This window comes from Triturus cristatus, chromosome 2_2, assembly GCF_964204655.1.
Source record: "Triturus cristatus chromosome 2_2, aTriCri1.1, whole genome shotgun sequence".
In the NCBI taxonomy this organism is placed as follows: Eukaryota; Metazoa; Chordata; class Amphibia; order Caudata; family Salamandridae; genus Triturus; species Triturus cristatus.
The window spans coordinates 740,563,784-740,580,247 of record NC_140582.1 but is presented as its reverse complement, the minus strand read 5'-3'; positions in this window follow the sequence as shown (position 1 = coordinate 740,580,247).

Genomic DNA, 16,464 nt, shown 5'->3' with positions numbered 1-16,464 from the left:
CTTGGGTCACCCTCTTTTCAATTCATGGTAACATATTGTCTATTCGAATTGTAAGGGTGGAGCGGGAAAGTTTACTTTGTGACTGTGATTGTTTCTTGAAAGGGAGACTTTACTTGTCACTATTAACTTTTTAGTATGGCTAAAGCTAAGACCAAAACAAGCATTAGGGTGGCGGGCATGGGGACTCTTGATGGTTTTTTGAAACAGGTAGAAACGACTGTTGCAAGGGAGATTGATATAGTAGAGCGTAGATTGTCTTTGGAACCTATGAGACAAACAGTTTCTCCGTCCTTAACTGCCCCTATAGATGTTCCATCGGATTGTTCGCACCCCTATATGATTCCTAATGTATCAGTGGCAGCAGATAGTTTCACGATATCTCCCATCCCTTCACCAGTAACTAGTGTAGCCCCTTCCCCTATGGCCATATGTACCAGGCAGTTGAGGGCTGGATCACACATGGCAAGTAATCGCAGTAAAACAGCCCCAGGGAAAAGGAAGGCTAAGAACATCCCACACGGTAGTCGGAAACAGGCAAAACAGCCAAGAAATAGTAAGTCCGCTTTTGGGTTGGATCAAAATGAAGTTACTGTTTTACATATAGACAATAAAGATGAGGATAAGGGGGAGGGAAGTAATGATTGCATTAACTTAGTTACTGAGCACTGTAGTGAGGGAAGTATGTTAGATCTTGCTAAGATTCTGGACGCACGTCTTAGGTCATTTACTTCGCCTCTAATGGCTAAGCTGGAACGAATAGAAGATCGACTTAAGGCAATTGAAAAACATCTTAATACCAAGGTTCCAGAGTTGGGGCCAAGCACTTCGGCAGCTCACTCATTATGTGTAGCTACAGCCTCAGTTAACAACTTGTTGGACTCTATAATCACCCCATTCCAACAACCGGTACCGGTACCCTTAGCGACTTCCCAGGGGGTAGGACTAAGTATTCCGCTTTTAGTGCCAAAAGTCACTGGAGCTACCCAGGGAGAAAAACAGGGTCCTCGGAGCCCAGTGGGGAGGTTAAGTCCCCTAACACAGTCCCCTAAGAGAGAATTGCCGTTACATCTACCAGCAGAGGCTTGTCCTTACACAATAATACTCGCCAATGTTCCTAAAATCGAGGGTGGTAGAAATGAACATTGGACCTCATTAAAAAATAAGGCCCTCCATTACCTATTTAATAAAACAGTTTTGGGACAACACTTGGATAACAACTTCATGATGATTAGAAGGGTGCCGTGGGTGGGCAAGACCAAGAAAAGCTTAGAAGGCGACTGTGTCATCATAAGCTTTAGATCCCCCAGGCTGGTTGATGATATACTGAGGCAGGCTGGGTCAGTTAGAATCCAAAATGAGTATGTAAATATACTCCCTTTGGGGTTCTTTTATCCCCCACATAACATCAGGCCAGTGTACAGCGACCCTTTTAAAGGGAGAGGTCCTTATGAATTTACCGTCCCAGTCTTTAATAGATTTGATACCCTCTCTAATCTGGGAGAAAATGAGTGACTAGGTATCCAAAATGATACTTTTTCCCTGTCACCCCGGTTAGTGTTTCTACTGCACCTATATCAGTAAGAAATGTTTCCCATGTAGTTGGGTGCGATCAAGGGTCCAGGGGTACACCCGTAAAGCTGGTAACGTGGAACGTTGCTGGTCTTAAAAACAAAGTAGATGACCCAGCATGGAGGGAATTTGTTGGTCTGGGTGACATTATAGGTTTAAAAGAAACCTGGGACACAGGGAATATCCTGACATTGGATGGTTATTCCAGTTATTGTATTCCGGCGGTTCCATCTAATAGGGGGAGGGCGAAGGGAGGCTTGGTCATCCTAATTTCAGCTACCATTCCCGGTACCCATATTCAATTAGATACGGGATCAAGAAATTGCTTAGCAGTACAAATTTCCTTGAGTGGGGTGGGAAATGTTTTAATTATTAATTGTTATAATTCATATGAGAGAGTCACCCCTACTGATCACCTGGCCATGTTAAATCTTTTTTTGGCAGATTATAAGGAGGTCAATAAAAATGAATGTTTCATTATAGTTATGGGAGACTTTAACATTCATGGTTGTCCAGATAAATGTTTGTCATTAGATCCATTAGGTCCAGCAGAGCAAGGGGAGACCCATTTTGAACATTCTGCACAGGGAGATTTCCTTGAAATAATTCTGGCGGATAATGGTCTGATGCTTCCTCCCATGCTGTATGAGGAGATACCTACCTTTAAAGGGAATGGTATCCACTCAGTGATTGACTGTATCTTTGTTAGCTTAGCACTGGGAGACAGGATTTATGGATATTCGCCGGTTTGGTCACATTTTAGTGACCATAACCCAGTGGTCATTAGTGTTTTGGACCTGATCATGAAGCTTATGATAGCTAAAAATAGAATGGACAAATTTGATATTCGTCCAACAGATCAGGCCCGTAGGATTAGATGGAGCAGAGTCATACCGGGAGACTTTCATACCAACTTAATAAGGAAGGTAGGACCTGCGCTGGGCACATGCTTGAATTTGGAAGCCGGGAATGAGGTGGTTTTAGAGGCTTACTCAACAATTTGTACCCAGGTCTCAGCAGACCTTAGATGTACAGGGAAAGCTAAGGTTCCTGCTGAATTGGGGTGGTTTGACCATCATTGTTCGTCAGCTAATAAAAAGCTGAAGGCCGCCCTGAATTGTAAGCCAGTGAATAGGGCCATGGTGGCCTTATTAAGGAAAAATTATAACAACATGCTGGAAACAAGAAGAAAGAAGATCCAGGAGGATGCCTGGGAAGAATTAACCTCCGTGGATGTGCTCAGGAACAGCGCCAATTTCTGGGCTGTTGTAAACAAACCCTTTTTCCATGACCATTGTAATGACCAACTAGATTGTGGTATTCAGGAACAGTTGTGGTGCTCTCATTTTAAGTCAGTCTATGAAGGGGAAAACTCTGAGGAGGGGAATACGTTTACCCCTATTTTTGATCCCTATACTTTAACGGTCACTGAGGTTGAGGAGGCAGATGCTATCGGGAAGGTGACGAGTAATAAGGCTCCGGGTCCCGATGGCGTTCCAGCTGACCTTTTTAAGTCAGATCTCAAGACCTGGTCTATAGTTTTAACTAACGTTTTTAATAGGGTATGTATTGTAGGCATTCCGGACACTTGGTCTGAATCTGTTATTATACCCATTTTTAAGAAAGGTAACAGAGGGGATCCCAGTTGTTATCACCCTATTTCTCTCATTGACTCTGCGGTGAAGGTGCTGGGGCAAGTGGTTCTAGGTAAAATAACTGCTTGGCTGGAGGACACAGACACCCTTTCATGCCTGCAATATGGGTTTAGGAAGGGACGAGGGACTATAGATCAAAGCCTCAACCTCCATCTATTAATTGGAAAATACACTATTGCCAAAAGGGGTACGCTATATTTAGCTTTTATGGACCTTTCCTCGGCTTTTGACCGAGTGAATAGGTCCAAACTTTGGGGATTGCTCCTTAAATTGGGCATAGATAAAAATATTGTGTATTTTCTTGCCGACCTACACAGGGACCTTACAGCCACAGTTAGATATGATCGTTTAGGTAACTGCACGGGCAAAATTGGAATCACTAATGGGGTGCGGCAGGGGTGTATTTTAGCCCCCTTGCTTTTTACCCATTATATATTAATGATTTGGGTGCGGTTCTCACGGAGGCGTGCAAAGACATCCCAAGGGCTGGCAAGTTTTCTATTCCGGCATTATTATATGCGGACGATGCCGCTTTAATAGCACGCACAGCAGTGGGGCTGCAATGTCTCTTAAACTCATTTGCCAATTTTATGAAAGCGCTGGACTTAAGTGTGAACTTTTCGAAATCTCATGTAATGATTGTGGGTAACAAGCCCAAAAGTTTTAAGACTATGCACTGTGAAGGGAATGTTCTATCCAGGGTTTCCAGATTTCCATATCTGGGGGTCATTTTTGACGATAAGTCCACCTGGTTGCCCCAACTAGTTGCTAAACGTGATGCCTTTGCTAGGTCTACTCTAGCTGTTTTGGACTTTGCCCGTAAGTTAGGGGTGAAGCCTTTAGAGGCTGTGTTGAAAATTTATGATGCCAAATGTACCTCAATAGCTATGTATGGAGCTGAACTGTGGGGGTTTAAAAATGTTAAGGCGTTGCAGGTAGCAGAGGATACGTTTTTGAAATCTATCTTATCCCTTCCCCAGTCAACATCTGGATATATTGTTCACCAAGAGTGCGGGTTAGAATATCTTGTAGACCGTATAGCCTTAGCCCCACTATTAAAATGGATATCAATATGGTTAAACCCTGAATTAGAGTTGAATCATGAAATTCTTAGGGATTGTTTAGCCCTTGAGTATGGTAAAACTATCCCCTGGTTGAACTATACTAAAAAATTAACCATAGAATTGGGTCGTCCAGAATTGTTTGATCACCCAAATAATTTATTAAAAGGGGATGTGAAATGGGGTAAACAGTTGGTATACCTAGCAAGAGAAGAAAAGGAATTATGTAAACCAACAGTAAGGGCTCACCAGTTGTGAATTACCTCCAGTGGTATAGAACCTTATCTGGGAATCGTCAACAATTTGAGTCTTCGTTATTTGTTGACTAAGTTTAGATTGAACAAATTTCATCTTCTGCTTACTGAACGTCCTGGGTGGACGAAGGGAACGGACCTGGAGATTTGTTCTTGTGATAGCTTCTCTATTAAAGATACTGTGCATTTTATTTTATTTTGTAAACATCTAGGCCCCATTCGTATTAAAGATAGAGGTTTTAGACAAGTTAAACCTGCTCTTTTGTACCTACAGCTGTTGCGCGACTCCTGGGTGATTTTTAATATAGCACATTTTTTATCGATTGCAATGAGACTGAGGAAAAAGATTAATTGGCTATAGTGTTTATAGTGGGAAATTTATGAATTTTGACCGAGTGTTCTGTTTCTCATTTTAAATGTGTTTGTATTGTCACATATATGTGATTTTATTGTATGGCTCATAATCAATGTTCCCTCAAATTTTTTTCCTCTGTGTGCGGCAGTGTTAGGTCTCTGTGCGCTGCAGCCAAGGTTATGTGCGCCAGGAACCAGACCGCGTGTGTGGGTGCAGCGTCTAAAGAAAGGGGCGTGGCCAACATTAAAGTGAAAGTGCCTATGGGGCACTTTTACACAAAGTGTAATAAAGAGAAAGAAAGAAAGCTTTTGTAGCGCAGCCACTAAAGTGAAAGCGGTTGCGCTTTAAATTAAATAAATAAATAAGCTCAGTTGCTCAAGTGAAAGCGGACCGCACCGTAAATTAAATAAATAAGCACGGCCACGGTAGTTAAAGCGGACTGCGCTAGAAATGAAAAAATACATAGTAAATTACATATTATAAAAGGTGGCGGCGTGCTGCAATATCCTGGGTGGAATAGCGAAGATCATTAAATAAAACAGTGCTCACCCACTAGATAAAGCAGACCGTGTATCAACACAAGTAAGAAGTCCAGTCGTTATAAGAGAATACAAATGCAGACAAGGCAGTACCAAGGAGGGACTACTAAGCCTATTCACAAATGAAAAGCAACGATTTCGAAAGGACAGTAACAAGAGCCAATTAAAAAGATGGGTGGGAAATGAGCAGAGCTTCTATGCCATACCTCAACCATGCCTCGCAGAGCAGCACATGCGCTACCCAGGCTCGAACTAAAAACAAACAGGCGTTTGGCCTAAAATGATACAGCGCTGTGTGAAGAACATGTGCACAAGCGCCAGTTGGGCCACCAGGGCACTGTTTCTAATATGACCCCGGGTGGTTCCTTTTAAAGGGCGGAGGAGTGTTGTCCCACCTGCGGTGACTCTCCCCCACCCACTAGACCATACCATTGTTACTACTTTATAATTATCACAGGCAGTCTGGCACGTGCAAGCTGTTCTAGTGGCAAGTGTCAGAGTTTCAGGGCGTTCAGACTGGCAGCAGCAGGATCGGAGTGATTTTTGAAGCTGGCTTCCCAGTGCGCATGTCAGAATGGCCGGCCGTCTTGGGACGGCCAGCTAGACATGCACACTTCACACTGCACAACGCACAGCTGGTGTTAACCTGACGGGTATTGCAGGCACAGGGACCTAGGCTCAAAAGAACCACTAGGTTAGCCTGCTCAAACCAATCCTGGGGCTTCTCTCATGCTGAGAGCAGCTGCAGGATTGGTTAGGTTCACATTGGCACAAAGTCAACGTGAACCACTTTCTGTTTCTTTCCTACCCTGAGAGCGTGCACTATACACAACCAGGGCCTTCGGGGAAAGCAGAGGAGCTGGGGTGAGGAGGAGAAGGAGGGATGGAGCCAGGATCTGAAATGGCGATTGTGGGCAGTGAGTGAGGCTGGGAGCATGTGAGGAGCCAGAAATCGCTGCACTCACAATGCTGCCAGTCTGCCTCTGGCCTCCGTATTGCTGGCATCCTCGGTCTCCCAGACTAAGCTGGAACTTCAAGACAAGTAAACGCTAATAAAGAAACGGCTGTGTTCTTGCTTTTGTTCTGCTTTGAACTAACCCGAGGTAAGGGGTGGTGCACTGGGGGGCTGTTGATGTCAATGCTCCAAGGTGCATGCTCACTGTGTCTTGTCGCATTAAGCAGTCAATTTGGAGCCCTCCCACGGGCTTTTGATTTTATATCAAATATAAGCTGGTGGTCTCTTTTTCTTCTGAAGGCATTTACCATGTGTATGTCGAAAGGACTTATTCAAAGATGTAGTTGGGCGCCACCATAATCCAACTTCACCAGAAGACGAGACATGATCTAATTTGTTTCGTTTAATTTCCCTGTTGTGTGCAGCTGGTCAAGTATTTGTCAGACTGAACCTATGTAAATTACCAGAATATTCTGGACGGTGTAGAATTATCAGGGGTCCTGGGTTCTGGGTGCCGACCCTGTGTCTGACTGTGCGACTGAAACAGGTTCACATGAACTTTGGCAGTGTACAGTGCTTGACTTTCCACCAGACCATGCATAAGTTTCTGTTAGGGTGACCAACTGGCATGGGTGCAAATTCAGGAGAGTGAGTGTAAAAATTCAGGACAAAGGGTCAAAATTCAGGACAAAAATTCAGGACAGGAGGTCAAAATTCAGGTAAAATGTAAGTTTTACAAACACATCAGAGGAGGTTGCGCAATAGTATAAAAGTAAGTAAATAGACAATTACTAAAGTACAAGTGAAAGTAAGTTTATATTAGGTTGAGACAATTGTGAACTTCATGGTTTTTCAGTATGCGCGCAGCTTTAAGCAAATGTGCAGGTCTTTTTGTGGTAACAAAACCGCCCCCACCTTTCCGGCTCCTAGAGAAAACGCCTGATGCCCGGTCCTGCCGGTCCGGCCTTGCTACCACCCTCCAATGGCGCTCATCTTCACATAGAGCCTCTCTCATGTGTATTTAATTTCTTCTATAGTGCTACTCATCCCAAGTATGTGGGGCAGAGTGTTGGAGTGCGTTACAACACACACATATTATATAGAGACAATCACACATATAAATGTTAAAGTCAATGTATAGGAAATGTTGCTTAAGATAATGAGGCTTACAATGTGTAATCATACTTTCATCCATCATTCAGTCTTTCACCATTCATTCTGTCCTTCCATCTGTGTGCCCATCCATGTCCATATTCAACCATTTACAAACCTATCCATCACGTATCCTTCCATCCATCATTTCACTCATCCATCCCTCTATGCACCCTTTTACTCATCCATCCATTATCCATCCATCCACCCTTTCACCCTACCCATCCGTACACTCATCCATTCACTCTTCCACCCATCCATTCACCCATCCAGCCATCCTTTCACATACTCATTCATCCACCCAGTCACTCGTTCAGTCATCCATTTACCCATCCTTCCATTCTCTCTCAATTCCCTTTCACTTAGCCATCCATCCTTCCATCCACCCACCCATCCATCTACTCATCCACTCATGAATCCATCCACTGAACCTCACTCATCCATCCTTTCACTCATCCATCCACCCTTTCACTCATCCATCCATCCATTCACCCTTTCACTTATCAATTCATCAATCCACCCTTTCACTTATCAATTCATTGATCAATCCATCATTTCACTCATCAATTCACCCATTCTCTCGTCCATCATCCACCCTTTCACTCATCCATCCATAATTTCACTCATCCATCCAGCCATCCATCCATCCACCCATCCATTCACTTACTTACTCACTCACTCACCTTTTCACATTAATTATGAGCTGATCCTTTGTCTGCAGAGTTGCAGACGGAAGAGTCCCATCAAGAACCCCACCCTCACTGTAATTCCTAAAGCAAGGGGTGGGGTGGGGCAGGGTTCACTATGCCCCTGCACATAGGTAATCTGAGAAAGTGGAAGTCATGAGTCATGCATGATGCACAGTGCCTGGACGTGGGGCGACTGTGGCATGGTGTTATTTCCAGAGTTTTAAGTGGAATGAAAAAACGAGGGGCGTCTCGCCAAAAGGGTGTTCGATGTAATTAAGGGCGTGGCTTAAAACACATAAGCTAAAAATCTGTGCTTAATGTAATGTGCCGCCCGACTGGTATTTTTTGTTGCTTCTGTCATTTCATCCAGATATATAATACAACAAGTAACGTTACACCTAGAACAAGTAACGTTACACCTACAGCAAGCCAGAACTATTGGCTTTGTCAATGGTTGTTATTGCAAAAAATAATACAGCAGCAACCATGGCTTCCTTGAATATAATTTTGAAAATGCGTCAGTTCTAAAATGATGAGACTTTGAGAGAACTATAATCCTTTCATTTGAACTTTTCCCCGCCTTCCTTTGGTTAGCTGGATTCTTACCTAGCAGCAGCATGGGCGTTTTTGCACATCTATGGGACAGAATGCCCTGCCCTGGACTGAGGCTGGAGGAGGCCATCACATGCTGTGCCAGCCCAGAATGACCCATTGTCATTCTGTATGTGGCAATCAGCCCCACACAGAATGACAATGGGCGGGTGGGGCTGCTCTTGTGCTCCGAGGAGTGCGAGGCGGCCCCATCAGGGGCGGAGGCCTATCACAAGGGAACAGCTCTGTCCCCTAAAAGGCCCGAAATTTCAGCCACACAATATGATGCTTGATATGCAGTGTTTTGTCACAATTTGTTCTCAACTCACATGTGACTCAGACAACTGACCACGCATCAAATGAGTGTTTTCTGTTGTTTCATCACAGCATGCTGTCACTTACCTAGGGTTGGGTGCCAACTTGAGTTATGTGTTACAGAAAGAGAGCTTAAACGGTTTGAGTCGTGAAGATTGCATGATTTGTACAATTCATTTTTCAGTCACATATCGTGTATGAATCAGATTTTCTATGCAAAAGAGGGTAACCTCAATGCTGCTTCTAGCCTAAATGCTTTTTCTTGTCTTCAATAGGAATAACTAGACAGAGTCTCCACAGTTGGGTGAGTAAACCCTTTAACAGCATGTTTATATTTTGTTTTTTACATCTGATTGGACATATTAGCATGAGATAAATTCAATGCCATCTTGCTAGTCTTGATAAAAGCCCTGATCCCAAGAGGCATATAAAATAGGACTGAAACATGTTGACTATTCAGCAGAGTAGAGAGCCCCTATATCTCTATTTTAACCTTGAGATATATCCGAACAACCAATATTAATTGGATACCTAGGTTGTTCACACTATTTTTATCTTCTTCCCAAGACCTCAGATGCAGTAATATACAAAGAGCTCCCTGGAATATTGCTGAGCCTACCTATTTTTAGGAACCAGGACGAGGCCCAATGATGAGGCATGCCACTAAAAGAGTGGGTGAGGGTCCAGCAAAGAAATGGTGTGAAGCAGGGTGTACTTCTCAGTGTATCCATTTTAAGTATACTGCTGAGTGTGAGATACCCTAGTGTGTTTAGGGATTACTCTCAGAGAGCATGTCCCCTATCCACAAAATATTCCCTCTCCTTTTCTTGAGAGATGGTCTGGTGAGCACTGACTCAGGTCACTGTCTTGTAGCATCCTTTCTTTTTCTCACACAGCTTATCACTCCCAAATGTGCAACAAAAATACAAGTCTATACTCTTTAAGATTATCTCTGAAACTGCACATTACATTGTTCATGTTTATTTCCAAAGATACCATACATTTACCTAGAATATTTTTCTGTGTTAGGCTCTTACTATAAACATGGTTCCAAAAATATTTTTTATGGATTCCACAAGGTGTGATAACAAGGCCCTAGCTGTATGTAACAGCAACAAAGTATTACAATTGACTAGCTCTGGAACACAAGGAAATGCATGTCTAAAACTTTTATCTTGCACATACTGCCTTCTTCACAATGTTATTACCATTGTTGGTCCACATATTACCACCTATGTTATTACAATATTATGTTTATGTAGCATAAATGACAGCTGTCCTTATAGTAAATTATAGAAAACACAAATAATAGGTCCTATAAATGGTGTAGTTGTGTTACAATGAAGACTGCACCTTGCTTGCTATTACAACTAGGGGTGTGTGAAATCTGCATAACTGTTTTGTGTATTTGAGCAAGTTACAACAAAAACAGAGGGCATTTTGCTTAATTGCACAAGTGCAAATGTGCAATTTTGTGCTTTTTAACACAAAATGCATAATTTTGTCAAATTTTGGGCTAAGTAGGCCTTTGAACAATAGCGCCATGAAAACGGTTGCTCATGGTCTGTTGTTCCCCTATTTTTGCTATAAGAATTTACCATAAGTATACATTCATGGTACATTTTTACTGCAAATTGCTCGTAATTTCGCACAGTGGCATAATAGCAAAATGTCAGGAATTTTGAGTTACAAGCTAATTGTGAAATTCCCAAAATTACACAGATTACATCCACGTAATTTATGTAAAAATCTTGTTATTGGTTTCAGAAAACTACACAACAATTTTAGCTCCACTGAGCACAGTTCATATGCCAAGAACTACAGATGTCAAAAAGAAAACACAGCATGCCCACAAGTTCTCAGCATTCCTTATTTGTCTTGAATCATTTCCCTACTATGATAGGTCTGTCACTATGACGCTTCAATTACAAAGTTTACATGTTTCAGGTTGCACCTGCAGTTTGTGCTCGAGAGGCCATAAAAGCCACATATCTTGGAAACAAAAGACAAAACATAAACAATTAAACCATTCCGTGGTGGTTTGTGCTAATGATCCAACTGAGACTAGGGGTGTTACAGGGCGGCCGCCGCCATCCAGGCACGACAGTTTCAAGGGTCTCCCATGCCAACCCCCGGCGGGATAGCATAGCTCGTCCAGCCAGGGGCATCGTTGGATTCGGGGTGTCACAACCAACAGGGGATTCAAGGGTGACGCCCAATCTGTTATATCTGAAAGAGGTGGAGGGCTCGCAGTTTGGGTCCACAGGCAAAGAGTGGCAGCTATTCAGACAGATAACTCACCAAGAGATTCCAGAGATAGTCAAAGCCCCTCCGTGTGTCCTCTATTATGTCTGTCATTCGCTCAAGGGCCAGCTCCCGCCACAGTCGTGCATGACATTGTGTGAGGGAGGGGGCCTCTGTTTTTTCACATGCTGCGGCTATTGCCGTCTTGGATGCTCCCAAGCATTGCCACATAATGGAATGGCCCTCCTGGGTTTGGTATTTCAGACTGGGGTCCCGCACCCCCAGGAGAATGTGTTCTATGGTGTTTGGGATTTGGTATCCAAGAATAAGTTTAATTTGAGAGAGTATTTCTTTCCAGAAAGGTTGGATAGAGGGACTATCACACCAGATATGATGGAAGTCTCCCAGATGCCCACAACCCCGCCAACATTTATCTGAAGTGTTAGGGAATATAGTGTGTAATTTCTGGGGGTGTAGATACTATTCATACAGAATTGTATAATGAGCTTCTCTTCAAGAATATGGAACGGTTATATTTGGTGATGTCTTTGTACAAGGAGCCCCACCGTTTCTCCCCTATGGGGGTGGGCCGCAAAGCATACCAAAATCTTCAGTGTTGTGGATGTAGGTAGGTAGGATCTGACTGCAAAGATACCCCCACTTTTTTTCAGTTTTTTTGCTGGTTTTTGACTAGTCTTACTGGGATCCTGCTATTCAGGACCTCAGTCTATCTGCGTTCTCCCTTAAATTGCTATGTATGTACTATTGGTACACTCCAGATTGGATACTGGGGTACCCTTATCAGTCCCTAGTATATGGTACACCATGTACCCAGGGCATAGGTACCCCAGAGGCCTCCCAAGGGCTGAAGCATGTATTATGCCACCCATGAGAGGCCATACAAATTGACACGACAATTCTGCTACAGCAGACTGTGCAAGCTGGTGCTTGCACCACTTACTGAAGAGATAGGTTCACTATATCTATCTAAATCACTACACTTAAAAACCTATCAGCCACCCATATGGCAGGCCTTATCAATCCTCAAGGCAGGGTGTTGGGTATTACGTGAAAGGGTGCCCCTGCATGAGTAGATCCCCTCTGCAGCCTTCCGAGACCATTCTCCGGGGTTGTCTGTGATGCAGCCAGACAAACCTGTTTAAGTGCATTATAACCTTGTGGTAAATGCTAACTTTAAAACAGTTGCTTAGAAACATGTCGTGTTTGGTGTCAAACACCTTGGAATCATACCTGCACACCAGCAACTGGTGTGGGAGGTATGATTCCACCCTTCCAAAGGAACATATGTGGGTCACCGGTCTCCCCGGTACCAGCTTTCTCGACCTAGGCAGCACAAAATGGATGCTGCCAGCCACAGACACGATTCTGCTCTCCTGCTGCTGAGCCAAGCTTAAGCAGAGGAAGGCATGACATAGGCATCCCATCACAGAGAGGTGTGACCACCATTGGGGCTGAGTGGGTGCACTCTGAGAGTGCCAGAAAGTCTGCACTTGGGGCACATTTGGTGTCCCTCTGTAAAGTCCAGCTCAAACCAGTTCTGGGAGCCATTGGCTCCTGCTATGGCACGAAACTGGACAAAGGACATGGGTGTAGCCACCCCTCTGTCCTGCCCCTCCCCTAGGAGGGTCCACAGAATCTTTCCAACTCCTTCCCATGGGTATAAAGTGGGTTACCTGACTACAGGACTTGAGATTTTCCCTGGACAAGATTCTGCTAAGAAGACACCAAGTACTTCGGCTGCCTGCATGATGCTGGATGACTTAAGAATCTCCCTTGGAGTAAAGGAGTTACTCCCCTGCAAAAGCAGGCACCTAAACGCATCTGACCAGTTTGCTTCTCCTGAACTCCTGAGGACTCTGAACATTTCAGCAAAACAGGAGGTGGGTTCTTGAAGGTCCCTGAGGTTGATCTGCCCTCTCAGCGATTCTGAGACCAGTATCCCTCTTGGGGACCGTGCAACCCGAACCCCTGTGCACCACATACCTTTGCAATTCAATATGCTTGTTGACGATTCCCGAGCTTGTGCATTGGACTCCGTGTAGACCTTTCCCTGAGCAGTATTTGCACCGAAGATTTCCAGCCTCCACTCCTTGAGTATCTTGTGGGCTGGTACTTTGCAAACTTGCTTGAGGTCTCCCCGCGATCCCTTGTCCGTTGGCCTGTGGGTCCTGGTAAGGGTCACCTTGTTTGTTCTTGGTCTTACCTGGTTGCTCCAGACGTGGCCTGACACTCCATAGCTTGGAGAGTCCCCTGGACTTGCTGGTCCACACCGTAACCTGTTTCTTCTGTCCGCGTGGGTTGCATTTGGCAAGGCTTGTTGGTGCTCCAGACATCGACCGTTCAGCTCTCAACATTCTTAGTGGGACAGCTCACCTCCGGATCCTGGTCATCCTAAACATCTCCTAGTCCCCGTGGCTGCAGAGTCAAGCAACCCTTCTTCACTACTGAAGCGCTCGACATTGGTGGGCATTCGACTACTGAGCCCCTGATCACCTGAAGTGACCCAGAATCTGTCCCCTCTGGTTTCAGGATCTTCTCACCTCGAATCCAGGCTTGGATTCTACCGGACATTCTTCACCCTCCTGGCAGCAGTACTTCTTTGCAACTCTCTATTGAAAACGATGAAGGTTTCCGACACCACTTGACCCTGGCTCCTCTGGGATAGGTAACATGGGTACTTGGGTACTCACTGGTGGGCTGGCCTTAGAACCTCCGAAGTCCTCTTAGAGGTGTCCTTAACGTGTAAATTTGCAACCGCGACTTTCCCATAGAGTTGTATGCAGCAGGCATCCATGTTTCCTCGCTGCACCCGTCCTTCGTGGGCTCCCTGTGTCACTCCTCTGGGTGGTTCCTTGGGGTCCCAGCGATTCTACGTGCTCTAGGCACTGTGTCTAGTCAAGTCGTTGTTGTTATACTATTTTTTCCCCCCGGAGCCCGCTGTGTATTGTGCTATTTACGAATGTTCTATTGATTTAGCATTGTGTACTCTGTGCCCTAGTCTTGTATAGATACTAGTAGAGAGTGTTATATCAATAAATACATATTTTTTATAGAAACACTGTGTGGTTCTCCTTCCATTTAGTCATTTAGGAGGTGATATTCTGGTAAAACAAGCTGTTTCACATTCCTCCAAGATTAAGCCTGATGGCTGCTCTCCATAGCTACCACTAGGATAGCTTTCAATAAGGTTATCTTTGACCTCTTACATCATAAGGGTCATGTGGACTGGTACAGGGTGCCCACTTTAATAAGTGGACAGCATATAACAAGCCATCCTCTCTCAGTGGAGCCGGCTGGGGACCGTTAAAATGAGGGAGTACAGAAATGATATGCAGCCTTTAGGCATAGTGCCGGATTGGACAAATTCCTCAATTGGGAGCAGGTCTATGGTTGCGGGCAGCTGCAACTGGAGTTGTTGCACCCATTGTGTGAGCTGTCAATAATGATATTATTCTGAGGGTGGTAACTTAAAAACGGCCGCGTGATGGAGCAGGGTTTTTTCTTTAAAACCGAATACCTGTTTCATTTTCGCATGTTATAATTAAAAGTACTACTGATTAATTAATAACTACTAAAAGTTTGTCGAGTTTGGTTTAATCAATCTTATTAACAGAAGAATTACACGTGGGAACGCTATTGCATGGCTAAATTAATAAATGAACTAAGTTGATGAGCAAATTGATGAAATAGATGTTGCTTATGTGATGTGATTGTGTTTTGCGCTTATAATTAATATGAATTAATGGCTTTTGATGTTGCAAATGGCTAGATAAATACATACACATAAGGGTATTAGCAAGGGAATAACACTGTATAATCATTTCCGTGCAGTAATTCTGTTTTATGTCTTATTTCACTTAAGTTGACCAATGTGGCCTACCAAAAGATGGCTACCACCCGCAGCCGCATTCGAGTTGATGGAAATTTTGCAAGGAGGCTTCGCGCTGCCTTTGACCTTGCCCTCGTGACGAACTGAAAAGCCATGATCATGACGACAAACCCAGGAATGATGCCAAGTGCCCCTGAACATAAAATTTGTTGCTAAAGAAAATGCTGACGTTATGAACTTATAATGATCCCACAGATGGGATACAATTTATCCGGAAGAGACATCCGTAAAAGTAACGAATTAGTTGTGGACCCCTTATTTTCTATTCATTATTTGAGATGATCAATGTGTGTGAAAATATTCGAAAGTATCCCAATGTACCAAAACGACATATTTCCGCCATTCATCCGTTTGGTACGATATGATGGTTACATTTTGGAATGTAATTTTAGTATAAATATTAGTAGACTAGAGAGGTCTAGCGCCACTTCTTCCCGAACTGATGATCCGAGGTCCCGATGCTGACGGAGAGGACGGTGACTCAACATGACGGCTAGAAACTTTGATTGTCTTTACTGAGGACCGGTTCTGACTTTGAATCTGACATTTAGCCAGAATAGGTAAATATGAGAGAAATGAATTTGCATTTAATTGGCTTTTCTTACAATTTTAGATAAACAAATATTCTGTTTGAATCTCTGTGTCGGGTGGTTATTTTATTGCCATGTTTATTGAATTTATTTACGTATTGTAAAGAAATGTTTTCACCAGATCTATAGCAACTAGTTGATGCCATTGACCTCAGGGTACATGCAGATTGGTTAGGTATCTGAAAGTGTTTCCCCTTATACATGGCACGGATAAGAGTGACAGGATGAATGTTGGTGTAATGGGCCCCACCAGCGTGTGATGTGTGTGTGCGTGTGTGACTGTGAGATTACGCTGTCCGAGGAAGTAGAGGGGATTCGGAAGCTCCGATCTGCACCAGTTTCTTGGTAGCAGAATGATGGTTAACTATTGTCTTGATCTGGTGAATTTGCGTGTATATAGGCTTGTTGATTATTGATTGATATGCGTACTAACACTGTATGTCGAAGTTGTATTGAGTTTTATGTATTGTGAACGGCTTCTGGGACGTAGGGAGTCGGTGACAGTTCCGTAGTAGGGCAGAGGGAGTGCTGCTCTCGGAAAAAGGCGGGATTGTTGGCCCTGTATGTAGACAGGGAAAAACGTGT